The following is an 18,541-nucleotide window of genomic DNA, read 5'->3' as shown; positions in this document are numbered from 1 at the left end:
TTCGTGCTAAATTAAGCTAAGTCTTGCTTCTTTGTTTTTTGGGTTATTTGTTTGCTATCATTTTTGTCCAGCTTGTACTAAAAGTGATTCCTGACCTTGCTGGAAGCTCTAGGGGGCTGGTGTTCTCCCCCCGGGCCGTTAGACGGTTCGGGGGTTCTTGAATTTCCAGTGTGGATATTTTTGATAGGTTTTTTTGCTGACCATATAAGTTATCTTTCTATATTCTGCTATTAGCTAGTGGGCCTCTCTTTGCTAAATTCCTAGCTCATTCTTATGTTTGTCTTTTCCTCTTACCTCACCGTTATTATTTGTGGGGGGCTTCTATCCAACTTTTTGGGGTATTTCCTCTGGAGGCAAGAAAGGTCTTTCTTTTCCCTTCTAGGGGTAGTTAGCTCTCCGGCTGGCGCGAGACGTCTAGGATCAACGTAGGAACGTTCCCCGGCTGCTGGTATTTGTGGTGCTAGGATTAGTTATATGGTCAGCCCAGTTACCACTGCCCTATGAGCTGGTTTTCTGTATTTACTGACTTAGCATTATTCCTGAGACCCTCTGCCATTGGGGTCATAACAGCTCAGGTCTTGGGCCTGTGTAGTGATCATATTTCAGTGTATAAGTAGTAAGAGGCACATATAAGTGTGTATTTTTCATTTTTTTATCGCGGGCAGATCTCCTCTCCTCGGCTTCTCCTCCATACTTGATCATGGAAAGTAATGGTGTCCACTGTTGCTGCCATTTTTACTGGACTATGACTACAATATGTAAAATCAGCCAAAGATTGGGTAGAAAATACAAGGAGAAAAACTAGTTTCATCTCACCCTCCCATGACATAAATCAAGCTGTCTGCATTCAACTTAACAGTTCAAAGAATAAGATTACGTGTCGGCTGCTGTTTGTAGATCGGTTTATCCAGAACTCGTCCCAAAAACTTAAAAGCGTCCAATTTTATTCAATCATGTCAAAATATGACTACGACAGTAGAAAATTTCCTGAGATACTTTATACTATTGGATTTTAATATGATTGATTAAAATTGCTAGTTTTTACTTTTTTTGGTATTTTAAACTTCTGAGCTGATATATTTAAAGAGGATGTCCACTACTTTAGCGTCGATGACCTACCTTCAGGATAGGTCTTCAATGTCTGACTGGTGGGGGTGCGACACCTGGTGCCCCGGTCGATCAGCAGTTATGGAGCGGCACGGTGCAGCTCCTTCAACGGAAAAGTGGCCGCGGACGGGTACTGCACATCGGACCACTATTGGTTTGAATAGGGGATGGATGTGCAGTACCCAATATAGAGTTGATGGAGCTGTGCTTTGCAGCTCCATAGTTGAGCAGTTCAGGCTTTCGCCGACCCCAGGAACAACTGATCAGCCGGGGTGTCGGGTGTTGCATCCTTACAGATCAGACACTAATGACCCATCCAAACGGTAGGTCATCAATGTTAAAGTAGTAGGCGACCTCTTTAATTACGTGAAGATAGGATACGTGGGAGGGTAGTATACAGAAGTGACAGGGAAGTATCATGAACAGGCAGAGTTGATATAAATAAGATGTAGCTTATAAAAGTATTTTAAAAATAACTACCGCCTCGGAGTAATGTGTTGATTTCTTTGCTAGATATTGACCTGTCCACTCAAATGATGTGTTAGAACAAGCATACATGTTAGTGTATTGTGATGAAATTAGCAGAGTTGAAATAACTTGTAGTCTTTAAGGTCTCAGAAGTTAGGATGGCAGTAGAAGAGTGTGTTGATCTTGTGGGGGACAGTGACCAGTCCACTTGTGATTACGAAGGTGAGATAAGGCACGTATGTGACATGGGTTGAATTACACACAATGTGAGAATAGGTTAAACAGTAGAAGAATGTGTTGATCTTGCGGTGTGTCAGTATCTGGTGTAAGATGACCGCCGGACAGGTCCTTGAGGGGAGATATGTATCATCAAGGTTGGTAGCTTTGTTGATGTAAGCCCAGGAATGCATTTCTCACTGCATAGTTTGGGCCATAGGCCCCGGACATTACAGGAATGTCCTCAGGAAATTTGGTACAAACTCATACTGCCAGAACTACCGAATGGAGTCATTTTGACTCCTGGCTTGTTTTTGTTTATTTTTAGAGTTTCTTGCTCCTGGTATTGTGGTAACTTTAATATATAGAATGTATAGAATGTATATAGAATGTATAGAATGCAAAATAGCAAGAATATCGTCAGGCTTTAGCGCAGTTCTTCTAGCCATATTAGCAATTAGCAAAACTGCAGGCCGTATTCTACAGAAATTATGTAGTCCACTCGAGAGTTCACTGACGGACGTCCTGTATATGTCCTGTGTATGTCAAGTATATTTGCAAAAATGCTAATTATTCTAAGTCTAAGCCAACATTTATTCTGAACATACAAGTAAATGAAAACTAAAAGAAATAATAACATTCAGTGACAAAGACTAGCTAAATATAGTAGGGTGTCAAAATGACTCCCTTTGGTAATTAAAGGTAAATTTTGAAAAAAAGGTACTCTTTTTTTGGTCAAAAATTATTTATTGTCACAAAATCTTTTTCACATCCTAAATGAGTAAAAGTCACCGAGTCTCAAGATGGAATTCGGAAAAATGTAGTCACCGGTAGCTCTATTCGCAACAGGAATACACACATACTCTAGTCTATACTATACTCAATACTGTATATACCTAATTTTGATATTTTATGCTATTTTATTATTCTATGTCTCAGTATGGTTGATGTTTATTGAAATCGTTTTGTTTTTTGATTAACACATTTTTTGTGTGCATTTAAACAAACTATCGAGACAAAGATTATGAAGCACAAAGGTCTTGTCAGTCATGGCAACCTTACTGCACTGCCTGGAATTTATTGTACATTTATATATTATTACCATGATTGTGCATGCAAAACACATGATCAACACCATTGAAAGTAGAAATACGATTAAGAGGAAAATTAAGGCTGATGGCTTCTTACAATGATTGTGTATAAGTCATTAGCGTAATTATGGAAAAAATATTCATTGAGGTTCTTTTCTTAACATTTTCATATAATACCTTTAAGAGCTCCCAGGATCCTTTTCTCAGAGTTCTTTTGTAAGAATGAACTAAAAATAATTACTGCTCTATCGGAACAAAGGAGATGGTCATGGTTCACAAAATACATCTTGTTGTTTCAGAGAGTTTCTTGCTAACCATAATAAAGACAGCACTGGTTGTAATAGAATAAAGGTCACCTTTTACATCAGACGTTATTATGTACTTAGCCCAGTACACTCTAAATGTGAATTCAGATCAGACACATGGACAAGATCACAGAAACGAGTGGTAAGCAGAGGGCGATATAGACCCTAATGTTCCCCACCCCTGGCGATGCGCATTAACTATGACAATGTGTAAACGCTTTCATTTTAGTTCTGTTAGCTGTCACTGTGTGAGGGATTCTCCTATAAATGGCTGTATAATCTCTTATAAATGTTTATAATAATCTCCGGCCACCTAGCCTAATGGACAGCCCCTCAGTGTCCCTCCTCCCTGCGGCTGGAGAGATCTCACACTGATCAGTATAAGCTGCAGCTGTCAATCAGCCTGGACGGACTGAGACTGAACATAGTTGGACTCATGTGCTCGCTCACTCTTTAGCTAGACATGGATTTTTACAGTAAGTACACTAGCTTCATCAGGTCTAGGTGATCTATATAAAAAGGTATACAGATTGTGTAATCTGGTGACAGATATGCTTCAAATTAGTAGGCTATGCAATAAATACACAGTTCCCATCTGAATGTTTCCGAGATCTTCTGCCTTGTGTCCGATACAGGACACAATAGTTTGTGTCAGCACGTGACCAGAGAGGTGTGTAAAGGGGGCTGGCTGACAACTTATTTCCATATTTAAAGGAAATCTATCACCCCCTGGATGTTTATAACCTATTAATATGGGTATACAGGTAATAGAAGTGTTTCACCAGTCCTACCTGTATGCCTCATATTAGTGATCTTATTTTCTGTATGCTAATTATTTCTCCCAGGCTCTGGGGTGTGCGGTCCCTGGAAGAATTCCCTGCCTCCTGTTTTCATTACAATACTACCCCCTCCCATGCAGGTCAGCTATGGCACCGGAATTCCGCGCCTGCGCCCTTCACCTCATCAAAAATCCATACCTCTTCTTCCCTTCTATGGGCACTGCCTTCAGGGATCTCCTTTGCAGGCGCCGACGACTTCCACTCCAGTGACCTCCGGTGTGCGCACCGTTAATGTGCACTCCCCACTTCCTCCTTGCACAGTCATCGCCATGCACACATGGTTCCTAGCGATGACTGTGCAGGGAGGAAGTGGGGAGAGAACCTTATCGTCATGGATGCTTGAGGTCACAGTGACTCACTGGCGCCTGCGCAGAAGATCTCTGAATGCAGTGCCCATAGAAGGGAGGAAGAGGTATGGAATTTTGAGGGAGTGCAGGGCGCAGGATTCTGGGGACATATCTGACATGCATGGGAGGGGGTAGTACTGTTATGAGGAGAGGAGGCAGAGATGTCTTCAAGGCACCGCACGCCCCAGAGCCTGGAAGAAATAATTAGCATACAGAAAGAATATAAAATTTCTCAGCAACAAAATCATTAATATGAGGCATATAGGTAGGACTAGTGCAGCGCCCCAGAGTCCTGGTCGTTGCAGTACTGTTGCTCCGCCACTAAGGGGGGCTATGGTACGTCTGGTGGCACAAAAGGAGTTCATCTGAGCAAGTATCACAGACACACAGTACACTTCACACTCCGGCCACCAGGAGGAGTGGTTCTATCTAGTAGGCCACCCCTCACGCTTTGGTAAAACTGGGGGTTGGACAGAAAGTTAGGCAGAAAGAGCCCGGGAGAGTGAGAGGGAGGACCTGTGGAGAGAGGAAATCCTGATAGCGGGCCTGAAAAGAGAGATTGTTACGGAGTCGCGCGGGCACTATTTGCCGGCGGCATTCTAAGAAAGGACACGAGGCGAAGGATACTATGGAAAAGTGAGAAACGAGATCAATGCAACAAGGAGATAAAGCCAGAAGGAGTCGTGCCGTGGGGCAGAGGCAACATCCTTCTGAGGCGCATAGCCGGTGGCCGGGGCACCGAGAAAGTAAGAGACTTTATGTACAACTTTAAACACGGCAGGACAGTTAATCAAAGGTTGACTGTCTCCCCTAAATCACCTAAGCAGACCAAGGAGGCAATCGTGGGAGAGGGGCGACTCTAGGGTCCCAGAATAGCTCCAGGCCTCCCCGTCATACGGGTGCGTCCCAGCCAGATCACCTGGGGGGGGACAGAGAGAAAGAACAACGAACACAGACACAGCGGTTGTGAGGACTATCCCGTGGTGCTAAGCAGGGAAGTACTGCAACATATAGGCGCTAGAAGGTAGGCACTGACTTCCACCTGCAAGGAGAACCCTGGATGTGCCATCAGACCGGCCGGTCTCAGCCAGCTCGGTTAGCAGTGCTCTGGACTGGGAGTCCTGAAACCTTCAGTAAAAAGGTAAAGAGACTGCAACCTGGTGTCCTCGTTATTTACTGTGACCTACGCTGCACCACGACATCATCACCATCTACACCTTTCATTGGACGCCCCACAGCAGGGTCACGGACCGGGTCTAGCCACCGTGACAACCCCAGAGCAGAGACTCAGAGGCCCGGTACCGGGTACCCCTCGGCCCTGCGGTAGTGAGGGCGCTACACTAGTGTAACATTTCTATTACCTGTATGCCCATATTAATAGGTCATGTACGTCCCGGAGGGTGACAGATTCCATTTAAGCGTAGGCATAAATGCCATGGCTTTGACCAAAGGGGAAGAATGCTAGCTCCTTGGGATCAAATGCAATGTCAGGCAGTTGTTCCTACCTCGATGACCACTGGGTCTAATTGGTGGTCCCAGAATACCAGGATTCTCCAGTGCACCCTAATTCTGTACACTGATGTTCCCCAAAGGTCCAGCAGTAGAGATCCGCAGAAGAAGGACTAATACATGTCACCACTGTCTATTGCTAAACAATTGATTCATAAACGTCCTGTTAGATGTTACAGATGATATGTCCTCTATGTACAGTGATAACCGAAAAGAGTGCAATGCAATTAACAATGGACGTGCACAAATTCTACATGGATGAAGCCCTAGGTATCACTTTGTCTGGTAGCCCAAAGGACCTCAGCTCAAGACTGTGTACAAAAGTGCTACTGCCTACTGTTTGTGTCCAAGCCAAGATATCCAAGACACAAGTGTATTACTATGAAGATGACGCTTTAAGAGAGCAGAAGATCAATAAAGATAGCTGCATGTGCAACAACGTGTAGGGCCTGCTGCTCTGGGCTCAGAGCATTATATAGTCAACATGGCTCAGCGATGTATAAATGTAGCGCCCACCAGGGCCGTGGGGATACTTGGTACCGGGCCGGTTCTTAAAGGGGACGTGTCACAGCAGCAGTGACCCGGTCCATGGCTCTGGGTGTCCAATAAAAGGGGAATAAAAGAGGAAATAAAGTTTATGGGATAAATGTTCGTCACGCCACCTGTGGTACTCGGCAAATAGGAGATGTTAGCCGACGCTGCTTGAAGGGACTGCTGGGGCTGATGGTGATGCAGCAGAGTTGGTACAGATGTAAAGGGGAGAAACTAACCAGGTTTGTGCAGCGCCCCAGAGTCCTGGTCGTTGCAGTACTGATGCTCCGCCGCTAAGGGGAGTGATGGTACGTCTGATGGCACTTAAGGAGTTCACCTGAACAGGTATCACAGACACCAGTACACTTCATAGTCTGGCCTCCAGGGGGAGCTATGGGTGCTATGTATTAGGCCACTCCTCACAATCTGGTAAAACTGGGGGTTGGATAGAAAGTTAGACAGAAGCTGACTGGGTTGGAACCAGGAAACATCCTGTGGCAGAGGGTGTTGCAGTGGAAGATTCAGGGGGGTCCCTGTCAGGGGTGGGATCCTGACAGAGGCCTAGCGAACAGGAAAGAATGTTAAGGAACCGCGCCTGCACTACATAGCGGCGGTATCTCAAGAAAGGACAAGAAGCGAGGTTTATTGTGGAGAGTGAGAAACGAGATCGAAGCAAAAAGGAGATATCACCAGTAGGAGTCGTGCTGTAAGATCGAGGCAACATCCTACTGAGGCGCGTAGCCGGTGGCCGGAACGCTGAGGAAGTATTGGGCTCCAAGCATTACTTCAAACCAACGGCAGGACAGTTAATTATAGGTTGGCTGTCTCACCTAAATCACCTAAGCAGACATAGGGGGCAACTGTGGGAGAGGGGTGTCACTAGGGTCCCAGAAGAACTCCAGGCCTACCCATCATATGGGTGCGTCCTAGCCATATCATCTGGGGGACGGAGAAGAACATCAGAACAGAGATAAGTTGTGGGAAAGAATATCAGAAACAGACACAACAGTTGTGAGGACTATCCCGTGGTGCTCAGCAGGGAAGTACTACAACACACAGGCGCTAGAAGGTAGGCACAGATTTCCACCTGCAAAGGGAACTCTAGAGGTGCCATCGGACCGGCCGGTCTCAGACAGCCCTGTTAACTGTACTCTGGATTGAGGATCTTGAAGCCTTCAGTAAAGAGGTAAAGAGACTGCAACCCTGTGTCCTCGTTATTCACCGCGAACTGCACCACGCACCACCACCTACACCTTTCATTGGACTCCCCTTAGCAGGGTCATGGACCGGGTCTAGCCACAGTGACAACCCCAGAACTGAGACAGAGAGGCCCGGTACAGAGTACCCCACGGCCCTGCGTTTGGGGGTGCTCCATTTGCTTCATCCATAACGTGTCCAGAACTGTCGGGTCTGTCACCTAGGATACAGGGGGGAGAGCTTGGGGTGTCCCTGTGCTCGAGAGAAGGGAGCGTGGCTAAGCAGACAGTTAATGCACATGCAGAAATTCATACAGTTCAGGCGGGAACGGCGCATGCAGGAGAGTTCCGTCAGAGAAGATCAGCTGTGAGGTGACAGGGCAGCACTGACAAGAGCCGGGGACAAGAGCAAGCGCTGACAGGAACCGACCAACGGGGTCCCGCTGAGATGCCACAGATAACGCTGTCCTCGCTAACACCGCTGTCCGCACTTACATCGCGGACCGTTAAGAGCCTGCTGACTCTGACAACGATGAGAAGACCACCCCGGCTGGGAGTACTGACCGTGAGAGGCAAGGTCTGTGTGCGGGATACAGGCACTCATCGGTACGGCACAGCGGGAAGAGACTATTCCTCCTTCCTCCCTTCATCCGTTGGGGCCAGTGCCCGTGATAATACCACAGACTATCACCGCCATCACCGGGTTCACCAGAGGACATCGCCAGGAACACAGGAGGACACCGTTAACGCCAGGGAAGTTCCCCCATTGTTTTCACAGAACTGTGACAAATCCCTTTTTGTCATGTAATCTAAACTTTCTCAGTCACGGGCAGGAGCACACCCATGGCTGAGGCCCAAAGTGTTAAGAGTATTATTTGTATTATTCTCCCCTGTTCATAAAAAAAACCTTCCCTCCATTAGTTCTCTCTGAATTAGGTATAACCTTGCTCCTTGTGTACATATCTCCCTGCGAGGATTAACTACTGTTTATTAAATCCCTTTTTAACCCTTGCTCTGCTTCCTGTCCGTCACTGCATCCCGCAACATGCTTACATAGCTCTCCACAGGTAGAGCTTTAGGGTAGCGTCTCACAGTAGCACTTTTGTCGCTACGACGGCACGATCCGTGACGTTCCAGTGATATCCATACGATATCGCTGTGTCTGACACGCAGCAGCGATCAGGGACCCTGCTGAGAATCGTACGTCGTAGCAGATCGTTTGGAACTTTATTTTGTCGCTGGATCTCCCGCTGTCATCGCTGGATCAGTGTGTGTGACACCGATCCAGCGATGCGTTCGCTTGTAACCAGGGTAAACATCGGGTTACTAAGCGCAGGGCCGCGCTTAGTAACCCGATGTTTACCCTGGTTACCATCGTAAATGTAAAAAAACCCAAACCGTACATAGCCGGAAAGTAAAAGCAGAGCATAGCGGTGACGTCACCGCTGTGCTCTGCTTTCACTTTACGGCCGGCACTCAGTCAGTGCGGGAAGCAGACGGCTAGGGACCTGACGGACACCGGAATGTGAGTATGTACGGTTTGGGTTTTTTTACATTTACGATGGTAACCAGGGTAAACATCGGGTTACTAAGCGCGGCCCTGCGCTTAGTAACCCGATGTTTACCCTGGTTACCCGGGGACTTCGGCATCGTTGGTCGCTGGAGAGCTGTCTGTGTGACAGCTCCCCAGCGACCACACAACGACTTACCAACGATAACGGCCAGGTCGTATCGCTGGTCGTGATCGTTGGTAAATCGTTTTGTGTAACGGTACCCTTAGTCCCAGGGCACTTAGGTGAAATTGTGAGATGATGGATGTTGTAGTAGCTGTGGTGCAGGGTGGATGGAGCAGTAAATAAGTGTGAGGACACAGCAGGGTGCAGTTTCCAAAGCTTTACTCACAGTTCTCAGTTGCCCCAGCTGGGGTGCTGTGTCCTCCGAGTAAGTTGTGCAGCCAGCTCTCAAGCAATTTGGGTACACTTTCCAGAACCCTCTTTCATATGTCCTTTGCCGGCCATCTCTCTGCGCTGGCTTTGCCTCTCCTACCCTACGCCTGCCACACAGTGTCCCAAGCCAGCAACCGTGGATCTTGTTGGGCGGCTTTTCAGCGAATGTGTGCAGATGTGGCTGTAGCACATACAGTAACACACAGCCTCCGGTTAGCTAGCTGAGTTCTTAGTTTCTCAAATAGAATGGGGCCGGTCCCCTGACTGCGACCTGGTGCCTCCCCCGACCACACCAGTAGATACAGGCCCCACGGATGGATCTCTCACTATCTGTGCCCCTAGGACCCCCTTCTGTCCTTCTGGGAGCTTCCTTCTTCTTCTCCCTCTCACTTCTCTCTTCTTTCTGTCAGTAGCTGCAGACCCTCATGTCTGCTCTGCTCCCCTGCTTGCTCAATCTCTCTCTAGCCCCCTCTGACAGGAAGCTTCTGGAGCGCCCCCACAGGTATTGCAATGGGGTACTCGGCACCGGGTCTATCTTTCTCTCGGTTCTGGGGATGTCACAGTGGCCCGACCTGGTCCGTGGCCCTTCTGAGGGGCGTCCAATTAAAGGTGTAGTTTGTCTGGTGTTCGTGACGCCACCTGTGGTGTTCGGTCAGGGTGACCGACGCTGCTTAGGGGTCCGCTGGGGGTGATGGAATGGCAGCTAGATGGTATACGTTCCCACAGGTGAAGTATGTCCCCAGGGCTTCCCAGTTGTGTAGATGGTGATGGTGGACGATGTAAGGCGCAATGAATAACGAAGACACAAAGGTTGCAGTCTCTTTACCTTTTACTGAAGACTAGTGTTGAGCGATACCGTCCGATACTTGAAAGTATCGGTATCGGAAAGTATCGGCCGATACCGTCACAGTATCGGAATCCAATCCGATACCGATACCCGATACCAATACAAGTCAATGGGACTCATGTATCGGACGGTATTCCTGATGGTTCCCAGGGTCTGAAGGAGAGGAAACTCTCCTTCAGGCCCTGGGAACCATATAAATGTGTAAAAGAAAGAATTAAAATAAAAAATATCGCTATACTCACCTGTCCGACGCAGCCGGGACTTCAGCGAGGGAACCGGCAGCGTTGTTTGTTTAAAAATCGCGCTATTACTTGGTTACGTGAATTCCCGGCTTGTGATTGGTCAGGTCGGCCATGTTGCCGGGACGCGGACCAATCACAGCAAGCCGTGACGAAATTACGTCACGGCTTGCTGTGATTGGTCCGCGTCCCGGCAATATGGCCGCCCTGACCAATCACAAGCCGGGACGTCACGGGAGGCTGGACACGCGCTCATTTTAAAATGGGCGCGTGTCCAGCCTCCCGTGACGTCACGGCTTGTGATTGGTTGCGCCGCGATCAACCAATCACAAGCCGGGAGGCTGGACGCGCTCATTTTGAAATGGGCGCGTGTCCAGCCTCCCGTGACGTCACGGCTTGTGATTGGTTGCGCCGCGATCAACCAATCACAAGCCGGGAGGCTGGACGCGCTCATTTTGAAATGGGCGCGTGTCCAGCCTCCCGTGACGTCACGGCTTGTGATTGGTTGCGCCGCGATCAACCAATCACAAGCCGGGAGGCTGGACGCGCTCATTTTGAAATGGGCGCGTGTCCAGCCTCCCGTGACGTCACGGCTTGTGATTGGTTGCGCCGCGATCAACCAATCACAAGCCGGGAGGCTGGACGCGCTCATTTTGAAATGGGCGCGTGTCCAGCCTCCCGGCTTGTGATTGGTTGACCGCGACGCAACCAATCACAAGCCGTGACGTCACGGGAGGCTGGACACGCGCCCTTTTTAAAATGAGCGCGTTTCCAGCCTCCCGTGACGTCACGGCTTGTGATTGGTTAATGGCGGCCATGTTGCCGGGACGCGGACCAATCACAGCAAGCCGTGACGTATTTTCGTCACGGCTTGCTGTGATTGGTCCGCGGCCCGGCAACATGGCCGCCCTGACCAATCACAAGCCGGGACTTCGCGTAACCATGTAAAAGCGGGAATTTTAAACAAACAACGCTGCCGGTTCCTGCGCTGAGGTCCCGGCTGCGTCGGACAGGTGAGTATAGCGATATTTTTTATTTTAATTCTCTATTTTACACATTTTAACATTAATGTTGTTCCGATACCCGATACCCGATACCACAAGAGTATCGGAATCCCGGTATCGGAATTCCGATACAGCAAGTATCGGCCGATACCCGATACTTGCAGCATCGGAATGCTCAACACTACTGAAGACTTCAGCGTCCACAGTCCAGAGTACTGTTCCCAGGGCAGGCAGAGTCTGGCCAGTTCGAAGGCAAATCCAGAGTTCCCTTATCCAGGTGGAAATCAGTAGCCTTCCTACTAGCACCTGTGTGTTGTAGTACTTCCCTGCTGAGCACCACGGGATAGTCCTCACAACTTTCGTAGATGTTTCTGATGTTCTCTCTCTCTCTCTGTCCCCCAGATGGTATGGATAGGACGACCCGTATGACTGGGATAGCCTGGGGCTTGTTTGTAGGGACCCTAGAGACGCCCCAACCCCCAGAATTTGCCACCGTGTCTTCTTAGGTATTAAGGTCGGGCAGCCAACTTGGAATTGACTGTCCTGCCGGTCTCTGAAGTAATGCGTAGATTCAATTACTCCCTCGGTGTTCCGGCCACCGGCTACGCGCCTCAGAAGGAGGCTGCCGATCTTGGGGCAGAACTCCTCCCGGTATTATCTCCTTGTGCTGTGACTTCGTTTCTCACTCTCCACAATACACTTCGCTTCATGTCCTTTCTTAGGATGCTGCCGCACGTGGGGCAGGCACAGCTCCATAGCTCTCTATCTCGTGCTAGGCCTCTGTCAGGATCCCACCCCTGACAGGGACCCTCTGTCTGCAGCTCAGATGTTCCTCCTTCTCCCCCTGTCTGCCTGACAGGTCCTCTCTGGGTCAAACCCAGGCAGCTTCTCGCTAACTTCCTATCCAACCCACCAGTTTTACCCGTGCGTGAGGAGTGCCCTATTAGATAGAAGCAAGACTCCCCCTGGTGGACTGGAGTGTGAAATGTAGTGTGTGACTTGTGATACCTGGCAAGGTGAACTCCTATAGTACCATCAGACGTAATATCACTCCCCCTGGTGGAAGAGCGACATTACTGCAGCAGCCAGGACTCTGGGGCGCTGCACTTCTTCTTAGCACATCTTACTGCTTCTTTCTCTCTATCTGACTAACTTTCCCTCCTAATTAGCTCCTCCCTTACTCTACCTACCCCACCCACTCCTCCAATACCCTTTTCTATCCAGCCTGGGATGAGACCTTCCTCCTTTACTGTACGTCCAGGTGCCCTGACTGCATTGTCTAGTGTTGGATGCAGGTGCTGGGTTCTGTGCCGTGCTCCCTCCTTACCTGAGAGCGAAATATGACAACTCTGGATGAGGTGGAGTACTCTGTGATGACTAGACCCCAGGGGCGCCACATGTATGCCACTATACACCACTTCCTGCAAAAGAAAATTAGAGTAAGAATGGTTCAGAAAAGATAAAATGCTTCTTATTTAGTTTTTTTCCGACTTATGCATAACCCTTAGAAATGTTGGCACATTAGTCTTCAACTACACCAAAATAACAATCTGACATAAACTTTTCTCCAGACAGGGACTGGACCGAGATGAACCAACAAAATGATAAATTTTAAAAGGTTTCATTTTATAAATCTGTCTAACACCTGGAGAAGAAAATTTTGGAGGAAAAATTAAAAAAAGAGACTGATAACTTAACAAATGGAGTACAACTTATAGAAAATAAAGCACCTAAAGCCACTGAAAAGGAGCAAATTACTCCAGAAAAGTGGCAATGATGTATCGGGGCATCAGTGTGACATGATTTACAGCAGGACCTGTTTCTCCTCCGGACATGTAGATTGCAATCACAGAGCAAGAGAGCGTGTGTATATACCTCAAGCAGGTCGATGGTGGTGACCAATTAGGAAATTAGGAAATAAAATAAGCAAATATTTGAGAGTTTATAGTTAAATTATTCCCTCAGTTTTGCTTACAAGAAACCTTGTGAGAAAGTAAAATTAAAACCAATACAAAGAGAATAAAAAAATAGAGTAAGAAAATGTAATAAATTATATAAGGTCTAGAGAGTCAGGTGAAGGTGCCATCATACACGGCTGCTGCTCCACCTACGTGATCCCAGTTAAAGAGACGATTTTTTTGCTTTGTGGCCAATAAGTAAGGCTCCTGAATTTAGCCTGCTGACTGAGCCTTGACCTTCATAGTCGAAGACGATTCATGCATTCTCGTTTCCTGTTTCAATCTGGACCTTCAATTACACAATGCATTTCATTTTGGACAATAAAATGTTAAGAACTTTTTGATTCTGTGTTATTCAATTTAAGATTTGGCGATTTTTATTTATTTTTCATGTTTGAGGATACAAGAGAACATCCTCATTTACTTGAGCCTTTTAGGTGAAATGTCACTTTGTCATAAGTCATTATCCATCCAGAGATGAACACAGAATGTTCTAGAATCCAGTGATGAGCTCAGGATATTACACTCCAGTCTGTAGTAACCCAGAGCTGAAGAACACAAGAAGTAAGATATGTGTAAGGAGTGTGGACTGAACTGTCGTGCCGTACCCCTGAAGACACCAATCGCATCATATGTATCATGTCATGTGTCTTTGTATATATTGTGTCATGTGAATTGTATTGTTTGTCTGTGTAATGTATAGAGTGAGATAAAAATTGTTAGTATAATAATATGCAAAGTGTGTATCAATGTTATAGAGACTGTATAGTGTAAGCTAAGTAATGTAGTGCATAGTGTGTATTGTAAGGAAGTTCTGCCCAGCAACAGACAGCAGGGTCAGGAGTAGTTAAGCGTTTTGACAAGCCACAGGGGGAGCGTTTAGTGATAGGGACAGGACTGTGGTTCCTGGATAGAGTTAGATAGAGTTTGCAAAGTAACAAGTGTGCAGCACTGCTAAGGGGTGATCCATAGTTACAAGTGACAGTGATAGGATGTGGCACCACTGAACGAGTAGAAAGAATCTCAGTCATCAGGACTGTGGCCTAGAAGCTGGATTGTGGAAATGTATAGGCAAAACAGATAAGCGGCAGCACCCTGGAGTAGCCTACAGAAGAAGGATACAGTGGGAATGAAAAGGCTTCTTACTGTGAAAGAAATGAGTAACGTGCTTAAGACTGTATGCCTGTTATCCATTGTACATAACCATTATCAAGTTCAGAAAAGTCCCCATGTTTGAACAGAAGCCTCCTTCATTAACATGTTAAATTTGTGGTCCTGGCCAGCCAATGCCATCGGCTAAAGGCTGCCTGCATGGGCTGCCTGCCTTGACCTCAGTTGCCGCTCTGTGCCGCGTTACATATGTTCCTGCTAAGATGACAAAAGAGGTGAGACCTAGGATCAGAGCTTGAGTGTCAGACATATTGAGTGACTTACGTGTAGGGTGCACGCTCCAGCTTTACTGAAGAAGAATACATTACCCAATAGTGTCATATCATCAATAATGAAATGATTTAAAGAAATGAATCATTAACTCATAGTGGTCCATCCTGTCTACAGATGATACCTGTGTTGCTAGCGATTGAGCAGACACACATTGTTCCCCTAGCAATGGCCAAAATAGAGACAGACACATGAAACCAATTTTCAATACTGAGACAGTAGAAAGGACCAGCTGAGTTCTTGCAACATGAGCAATAGGTAGAGCTGGTGCAAATTAATACGCATGTTCCATTCCATCTTCCACGTGAGTGGCCTGGGGCTGCTAGATTGGAACGTGAGTACAGCCTCGTTCCTGACGGCATCCCTGGCTCTACTTTCTATTAACCGACCTGGTGTGAAGTTACATTTGCTTCACGTCACAATTATGTCATGCCGGGCTGTCTAATAAAAAGAAGAGCTACAGATGCTGTCATGTGAGAGGTGGTTCTCCTACCCCCATTCTGTGGCCACACGCCATTGTTATGGCCAATTGTATGGGACATATGAATAGATTTGTACCAACGCTAGTCGTAGGTAGACAAAGAATCATAGTCAGAAAGGTAGACAAGTTGTAACTAATAGAAAGAATCCTAACATGCATCTTTGCATGCAACAGGAACTTTTAAAACTTTAGTCAATGAATATAGAGTGATGGACTCCTTCATAATCTGTCTCTTCCATATATCTCCAAACTAATATCACAAAACCATCTCACAATTAATATCTCTGGTCCTCACAAGATCTGCTTCTCTCCTTTACCCATATATGGTCCTCACCAAACCATCTCAAGATAAGGTATTATCCGAGCTGCTGTCTAGTAAAGTTAAAGGGAATTTGTCACCCCAAAATTCGCCTATAAGCTAAAGCCACCGGCATCAGAAGCTTATCTACAACATTCTGTAATGCTGTAGATACGCCGCCAATGTAACCTGAAAGATAAGAAAAGCGAGTTAGATTATACTCACCCAGGGGCGGTCCCGGTGCGGTCCGGTCTGATGGGCGTCACGGTGCTGGTCCAGCATCTCCCATCTTCATACGATGACGTCCTCTTCATTGCTTCATGCCACGGCTCCTGCGCAGGTGTACTTTATCTGCCCTGTTGAGGGCAGAGCAAAGTACTGCAGTGCACAGGTGCCGGGCCTCTCTGACCTTTCCCTGTACCTGAACACTGCAGTACTTTGCGCTGCCCTCAACAGGGCAGATAAAGTACGCCTGCGCAGGAGCCACGGCATGAAGCAAAGAAGAGGACGTAATCGCATGAAAATGGGAGGCGCTGGACCCGGACCTGCGACGCCCATCGGACTGGATCGCACCGGGACCGCCCCTGGGTGAGTATAATCTAACTCGTTTTTCTTATATTTCAGGTTACATCGGGGGCTTATCTACAGCATTACAGATGCCGGTGGCCTTAGCTTATAGGCACATTTTGGGGTGACAGATTCCCTTTCAGCTGTTGGAAAAAGACCTAATTTCTGAAGTGATTTGCAGAGCTCATGAATGCGGAGCTGACATGGCAGCAGCTGAGGGGAATCTGACAGAGCCTGTGAGTGTGCTATGGTGCATGCTGCACATGCAGCACAAGGGACTTTATCTTTTCATGTACAAGGTGCCGGGGTGTTCACTGACTGTTGCATAGTGAACTTGCCCACGATTACCACCCTGTGCCACCTTGTTACACATATGTTTCGGCTGCCGAAAAGCCATGAGAAATGCAGCCGTGGTGACTTGAACACAGTATTCAAAGCATGCCGAAGATACTCTATTAATGCATGAGCATGATCGCTCATCACCACTCTATTGCCAGTGTGTGCAGTGATGCCATATCTGAAACTAGACAAGATATCAGAAAGCAGACAAGCATGAGTTCTCTATTGATGAAGTGTGAGGCCCTTGAAATTGTATCAAAAATGCAAAACTTTTGCAATTTTTGGAAAAACATAAAACAAAAGCATAAATAAATGGTCAAACAATTTATTGATGGACTTGGGCAAAGTTCTCCACCGAGTTAGTACATGGATGGGTCAGCACTCAGCAGAACTAATCTAGCACCCACGGGCACAGGTTAGCGGGAATGTACATTGTGCCTATATCACAGAACGCCATGTAAGGCTATGCCCGTCCTTAGTTTTATAAATATCCCCGCTCGGCAATAGATCAGGCTCAAGCTGTGCAGGTTTTATCCCTTTTAGAGGAAAGACTTTCGAACATCAGGTCACTCTGAATGACAGAGCGCTGGCAGGTTCAATAAATATTTGTAGTGAAGAATTCTAGATAGACTGGCAATTTACTTTCATCCTTAGTAATTATGTAAGTATGAAATTTGAGTTCAATTATCTGCTGATCCTACATCTCTTTTCAGTTATAAACAGCTCCATAATTTTACTTTTGTATGTCAGGAGAGTCTTTCTAAACCGGGGATTATAGGAAAGCAAATCTTTCCACATCTTGTAGTATATTATGTTCCTTGTCCAGATCATTTCTAAGCACAGACAACAGCTTTTATGTCCCTTATTGCTATTTTTATGCTTTATAATATCTTGGAAATATTTTAACCATGGTTTCTGCGTACTCTCGCTGTTCTTTGATATGTTTCTTTTTATATTATTATAGCAGAACCAAAATGAATCGGAATATAAATTGGTATGCATGAAACGTATAGGCACATGTTCACACTGGCTATTAAAGAGACAAAACCTAAGATAGGAACAAGATGAGCATATACCCTGCTGTAAGTAAGTAAAAAGCAATAGTGCATGTAAATAACACAGGGTACTTAGTAAATACAGTTTTTGATAAAAAAAAAATAATAATGTAAAAGCCATCCCAACAGCGCCAAGGTGAACCCAAATCGGGACGGTCCTAACCTCTAGTATTAAGATCTTACCGTGTGTTAAAAATGACATCAATGTGAATAATGGTCGATCAAGACTGGGACATTGGCAAGTGTGGACATATTATTATCATAGGTAAAATAATTATTAGTTTATTTGATTTTAGATTTTCTTTTTTACATATTTATTAGATAGTGCAATTATGTTAACTGCATAGAAATATTTTGCAGTCAGAAAATACCACCTCCGGGCCACTAAAGTTGTATCATAAAACCATCAGAGATCAAGCTGGAGTTATTGGCATTATCAATTCATTCGATCACTGAACATACAGTACATCTAACCAACACGGCTCAAACACCATCTACAACCTTCCATGGATATCAAAAGACTGACCGCCACTTTCAAACAGAAAGACAAATGTGAAGAGGTACAAGCTAAGAGAGGCACTTCATATGTAACTAACAAATTAAAGCTGCACTCTGAAACACTATAGTATGTAAAATGTTATATATAAAATTGAAACTGCATTACTGCTGTAGAAAATAAGTTAAAAAATGAAGGTACTTTGCTCCTAAATTGGCCAATTCATGTGAGCCCAACAGCCATCGACAAGGCGTACCCCTTT

Source organism: Ranitomeya variabilis, chromosome 6, assembly GCF_051348905.1.
Source record: "Ranitomeya variabilis isolate aRanVar5 chromosome 6, aRanVar5.hap1, whole genome shotgun sequence".
Lineage (NCBI taxonomy): Eukaryota > Metazoa > Chordata > Amphibia > Anura > Dendrobatidae > Ranitomeya > Ranitomeya variabilis.
The sequence above is the reverse complement of the archived record's forward strand: the minus strand, read 5'-3'. Positions refer to the sequence as shown.